This window comes from Heterodontus francisci, chromosome 7, assembly GCF_036365525.1.
Source record: "Heterodontus francisci isolate sHetFra1 chromosome 7, sHetFra1.hap1, whole genome shotgun sequence".
Lineage (NCBI taxonomy): Eukaryota > Metazoa > Chordata > Chondrichthyes > Heterodontiformes > Heterodontidae > Heterodontus > Heterodontus francisci.
The window spans coordinates 131,117,687-131,124,899 of record NC_090377.1 but is presented as its reverse complement, the minus strand read 5'-3'; the positions used below and the strand labels follow the sequence as shown (position 1 = coordinate 131,124,899).

The 7,213-nt window shown below is 57.9% G+C and overlaps 1 protein-coding gene across 1 annotated transcript in view; it reads right to left on the bottom strand.

The window, feature by feature from the left end:
- The window catches only part of LOC137372420 (uncharacterized), a 159,977-nt gene that overhangs the window by 14,346 nt on the left and 138,418 nt on the right, over positions 1-7,213 (bottom strand). The gene's annotated exons all lie outside the window — the stretch shown is intronic.

Here is a 7,213-nt window from a genome sequence, read left to right as displayed (position 1 = left end):
ACACACAGTGATGGGACGGGGACCTGTGTCTGTGATTTCCCCCTCACACACAGTGATGGGACGGTGGCCTGTGTCTGTGATTCCCTCACACACACACAGTGATGGGACGGGGGCCTGTGTCTGCGATTCCCCCCACACACACAGTGATGGGACGGGGACCTGTGTCTGTGATTCCCTCACACACACACAGTGATGGGACGGGGGCCTGTGTCTGTGATTGCCCCCACGCACACACAGTGATGGGACGGTGGCCTGTGTCTGTGATTCCCTCACACACACAGTGATGGGACGGTGGCCTGTGTCTGTGATTCCCTCACACACACACAGTGATGGGACGGGGGCCTGTGTCTGTGATTCCCCCCACACACACAGTGATGGGACGGGGACCTGTGTCTGTGATTGCCCCCACGCACACACACACACAGTGATGGGACGGGGACCTGTGTCTGTGATTTCCCCCTCACACACAGTGATGGGACGGTGGCCTGTGTCTGTGTTTCCCTCACACACACACAGTGATGGGACGGGGGCCTGTGTCTGCGATTCCCCCCACACACACAGTGATGGGACGGGGACCTGTGTCTGTGATTGCCCCCACGCACACACACACACAGTGATGGGACGGGGACCTGTGTCTGTGATTTCCCCCTCACACACAGTGATGGGACGGTGGCCTGTGTCTGTGATTCCCTCACATACACAGTGATGGGACGGTGGCCTGTGTCTGTGATTCCCTCACACACACACAGTGATGGGACGGGGGCCTGTGTCTGTGATTCCCCCCACACACACAGTGATGGGACGGGGACCTGTGTCTGTGATTGCCCCCACGCACACACACACACAGTGATGGGACGGTGGCCTGTGTCTGTGATTCCCTCACACACACACAGTGATGAGACGGGGGCCTGTGTCTGCGATTCCCCCCACACACACAGTGATGGGACGGGGACCTGTGTCTGTGATTTCCCCCTCGCACACAGTGATGGGACGGGGACCTGTGTCTGTGATTGCCCCCACGCACACACACACAGACAGTGATGGGACGGGGACCTGTGTCTGTGATTGCCCCCACGCACACACACACAGACAGTGATGGGACGGGGACCTGTGTCTGTGATTTCCCCCTCACACACAGTGATGGGACGGGGACCTGTGTCTGTGATTGCCCCTCACACACAGTGATGGGACGGGGACCTGTGTCTGTGATTTCCCCCTCACACACAGTGATGCGACGGGGACCTGTGTCTGTGATTTCCCCCTCACACACAGTGATGGGACGGGGACCTGTGTCTGTGATTTCCCCCTCACACACAGTGATGGGACGGGGGCCTGTGTCTGTGATTCCCTCTCACACACACACACACACACACACACACACAGTGATGGGACGGGGGCCTGTGTCTGTTATTTCCCCCTCACACAGTGATGGGACGGGGGCCTGTGTCTGTGATTCCCTCACACACACACACACACACACACACACACACACACACACACACACACACACACACACACACACACACACACACACACACACACACACACAGTGATGGGACGGGGACCTGTGTCTGTGATTTCCCCCTCACACAGTGATGGGACGGGGCCCTGTGTCTGTGATTCCCTCACACACTCACACAGTGATGGGACGGGGACCTGTGTCTGTGATTTCCCCCTCACACACAGTGATGGGACGGGGACCTGTGTCTGTGATTGCCCCCACGCACACACACACACAGTGATGGGACGGGGACCTGTGTCTGTGATTTCCCCCTCACACACAGTGATGGGACGGTGGCCTGTGTCTGTGATTCCCTCACACACACACAGTGATGGGACGGGGGCCTGTGTCTGTGATTCCCCCCACACACACAGTGATGGGACGGGGACCTGTGTCTGTGATTGCCCCCACGCACACACACACACAGTGATGGGACGGTGGCCTGTGTCTGTGATTCCCTCACACACACACAGTGATGGGACGGGGGCCTGTGTCTGTGATTCCCCCCACACACACAGTGATGGGACGGGGACCTGTGTCTGTGATTGCCCCCACGCACACACACACAGACAGTGATGGGACGGGGGCCTGTGTCTGTGATTCCCTCACACACTCACACACACACACATACACACACACACACAGTGATGGGACGGGAACCTGTGTCTGTGATTTCCCCCTCACACACAGTGATGCGACGGGGACCTGTGTCTGTGATTTCCCCCTCACACACAGTGATGGGACGGTGGCCTGTGTCTGTGATTCCCTCACACACACACAGTGATGGGACGGGGGCCTGTGTCTGTGATTCCCCCCACACACACAGTGATGGGACGGGGACCTGTGTCTGTGATTCCCTCACACACACAGTGATGGGACGGTGGCCTGTGTCTGTGATTCCCTCACACACACACAGTGATGGGACGTGGGCCTGTGTCTGTGATTCCCCCCACACACACAGTGATGGGACGGGGACCTGGGTCTGTGATTGCCCCCACGCACACACACACACAGTGATGGGACGGGGACCTGTGTCTGTGATTTCCCCCTCACACACAGTGATGGGACGGTGGCCTGTGTCTGTGATTCCCTCACACACACACAGTGATGGGACGGGGGCCTGTGTCTGCGATTCCCCCCACACACACAGTGATGGGACGGGGACCTGTGTCTGTGATTCCCTCACACACACACAGTGATGGGACGGGGGCCTGTGTCTGTGATTGCCCCCACGCACACACAGTGATGGGACGGTGGCCTGTGTCTGTGATTCCCTCACACACACAGTGATGGGACGGTGGCCTGTGTCTGTGATTCCCTCACACACACACAGTGATGGGACGGGGGCCTGTGTCTGTGATTCCCCCCACACACACAGTGATGGGACGGGGACCTGTGTCTGTGATTGCCCCCACGCACACACACACACAGTGATGGGACGGGGACCTGTGTCTGTGATTTCCCCCTCACACACAGTGATGGGACGGTGGCCTGTGTCTGTGTTTCCCTCACACACACACAGTGATGGGACGGGGGCCTGTGTCTGCGATTCCCCCCACACACACAGTGATGGGACGGGGACCTGTGTCTGTGATTGCCCCCACGCACACACACACACAGTGATGGGACGGGGACCTGTGTCTGTGATTTCCCCCTCACACACAGTGATGGGACGGTGGCCTGTGTCTGTGATTCCCTCACATACACAGTGATGGGACGGTGGCCTGTGTCTGTGATTCCCTCACACACACACAGTGATGGGACGGGGGCCTGTGTCTGTGATTCCCCCCACACACACAGTGATGGGACGGGGACCTGTGTCTGTGATTGCCCCCACGCACACACACACACAGTGATGGGACGGTGGCCTGTGTCTGTGATTCCCTCACACACACACAGTGATGAGACGGGGGCCTGTGTCTGCGATTCCCCCCACACACACAGTGATGGGACGGGGACCTGTGTCTGTGATTTCCCCCTCGCACACAGTGATGGGACGGGGACCTGTGTCTGTGATTGCCCCCACGCACACACACACAGACAGTGATGGGACGGGGACCTGTGTCTGTGATTGCCCCCACGCACACACACACAGACAGTGATGGGACGGGGACCTGTGTCTGTGATTCCCTCACACACACAGTGATGGGACGGGGACCTGTGTCTGTGATTTCCCCCTCGCACACAGTGATGGGACGGGGACCTGTGTCTGTGATTGCCCCCACGCACACACACACAGACAGTGATGGGACGGGGGCCTGTGTCTGTGATTCACACACACACACACACACACACACACACACACACACACACACACACACACAGTGATGGGACGGGAACCTGTGTCTGTGATTTCCCCCTCACACACAGTGATGGGACGGTGGCCTGTGTCTGTGATTCCCTCACACACACACAGTGATGGGACGGGGACCTGTGTCTGTGATTCCCTCACACACACAGTGATGGGACGGGGACCTGTGTCTGTGATTGCCCCCACGCACACACACACACAGTGATGGGACGGGGACCTGTGTCTGTGATTTCCCCCTCACACACAGTGATGGGACGGTGGCCTGTGTCTGTGATTCCCTCACACACACACAGTGATGGGACGGGGGCCTGTGTCTGTGATTCCCCCCACACACACAGTGATGGGATGGGGACCTGTGTCTGTGATTGCCCCCACGCACACACACACACACACACACATACACACATACACACACACACACACACAGTGATGGGACGGGAACCTGTGTCTGTGATTTCCCCCTCACACACAGTGATGCGACGGGGACCTGTGTCTGTGATTTCCCCCTCACACACAGTGATGGGACGGGGACCTGTGTCTGTGATTGCCCCTCACACACAGTGATGGGACGGGGACCTGTGTCTGTGATTGCCTCACACACACACACACACACACACACACACACACACACACACACACACACACACACAGTGATGGGACGGGGGCCTGTGTCTGTGATTGCCCCCATGCACACACACACACAGTGATGGGACGGGGACCTGTGTCTGTGATTTCCCCCTCACACAGTGATGGGACGGGGCCCTGTGTCTGTGATTCCCTCACACACACACACAGTGATGGGACAGGGACCTGTGTCTGTGATTTCCCCCTCACACACAGTGATGGGATGGGGGCCTGTGTCTGTGATTCACACACACACACACACACACACACACACACACACACACACACACACACACACACACACACACACACACACACACACAGTGATGGGACGGGGGCCTGTGTCTGTGATTGCCCCCATGCACACACACACACAGTGATGGGACGGGGACCTGTGTCTGTGATTTCCCCCTCACACACAGTGATGGGACGGGGACTGTGTCTGTGATTCCCTCACACACACACACACACACACACACACACACACACACACACACACACACACACACACACACACACTCAGGACGGGGACCTGTGTCTGTGATTTCCCCCTCACACAGTGATGGGACGGGGGCCTGTGTCTGTGATTCCCTCACACACACAGTGATGGGACGGGGACCTGTGTCTGTGATTGCCCCCACGCACACACACACACAGTGATGGGACGGGGACCTGTGTCTGTGATTTCACCCTCACACACAGTGATGGGACGGCGGCCTGTGTCTGTGATTCCCTCACACACACACACACACACACACACACACACACACACACACACACACACACACACACACACACACACACACACACACAGTGATGGGACGGGGACCTGTGTCTGTGATTTCCCCCTCACACAGTGATGGGACGGGGCCCTGTGTCTGTGATTCCCTCACACACACACACAGTGATGGGACGGGGACCTGTGTCTGTGATTTCCCCCTCACACACAGTGATGGGATGGGGGCCTGTGTCTGTGATTCACACACACACACACACACACACAGTGATGGGACGGGGGCCTGTGTCTGTGATTGCCCCCATGCACACACACACACAGTGATGGGACGGGGACCTGTGTCTGTGATTTCCCCCTCACACACAGTGATGGGACGGGGACTGTGTCTGTGATTCCCTCAGACACACACACACACACACACACACACACACACACACACACACACACACACACACACACAGTGATGGGACGGGGACCTGTGTCTGTGATTCCCTCTCTCACACACACACACACACACACACACACACACACACACACACACACACACACACACACACACACACACACACACACACAGTGATGGGACGGAGACCTGTGTCTGTGATTTCCCCCTCACACAGTGATGGGACGGGGGCCTGTGTCTGTGATTCCCTCACACACACAGTGATGGGACGGGGACCTGTGTCTGTGATTGCCCCCACGCACACACACACACAGTGATGGGACGGGGACCTGTGTCTGTGATTTCACCCTCACACACAGTGATGGGACGGCGGCCTGTGTCTGTGATTCCCTCACACACACACACACACACACACACACACAGTGATGGGACGGGGACCTGTGTCTGTGATTTCCCCCTCACACAGTGATGGGACGGGGCCCTGTGTCTGTGATTCCCTCACACACACACACACAGTGATGGGACGGGGACCTGTGTCTGTGATTTCCCCCTCACACACAGTGATGGGACGGGGACCTGTGTCTGTGATTGCCCCCACGCACACACACACACACAGTGATGGGACGGGGACCTGTGTCTGTGATTTCCCCCTCACACACACACACACACAGTGATGGGACGGGGACCTGTGTCTGTGATTGCCCCCACGCACACACACACACAGTGATGGGACGGGGACCTGTGTCTGTGATTTCCCCCTCACACACAGTGATGGGACGGTGGCCTGTGTCTGTGATTCCCTCACATACACAGTGATGGGACGGTGGCCTGTGTCTGTGATTCCCTCACACACACACAGTGATGGGACGGGGGCCTGTGTCTGTGATTCCCCCCACACACACAGTGATGGGACGGGGACCTGTGTCTGTGATTGCCCCCACGCACACACACACACAGTGATGGGACGGTGGCCTGTGTCTGTGATTCCCTCACACACACACAGTGATGAGACGGGGGCCTGTGTCTGCGATTCCCCCCACACACACAGTGATGGGACGGGGACCTGTGTCTGTGATTTCCCCCTCGCACACAGTGATGGGACGGGGACCTGTGTCTGTGATTGCCCCCACGCACACACACACAGACAGTGATGGGACGGGGACCTGTGTCTGTGATTGCCCCCACGCACACACACACAGACAGTGATGGGACGGGGACCTGTGTCTGTGATTCCCTCACACACACAGTGATGGGACGGGGACCTGTGTCTGTGATTTCCCCCTCGCACACAGTGATGGGACGGGGACCTGTGTCTGTGATTGCCCCCACGCACACACACACAGACAGTGATGGGACGGGGGCCTGTGTCTGTGATTCACACACACACACACACACACACACACACACACACACACACACACACACACACAGTGATGGGACGGGAACCTGTGTCTGTGATTTCCCCCTCACACACAGTGATGGGACGGTGGCCTGTGTCTGTGATTCCCTCACACACACACAGTGATGGGACGGGGACCTGTGTCTGTGATTCCCTCACACACACAGTGATGGGACGGGGTCCTGTGTCTGTGATTGCCCCCACGCACACACACACACAGTGATGGGACGGGGACCTGT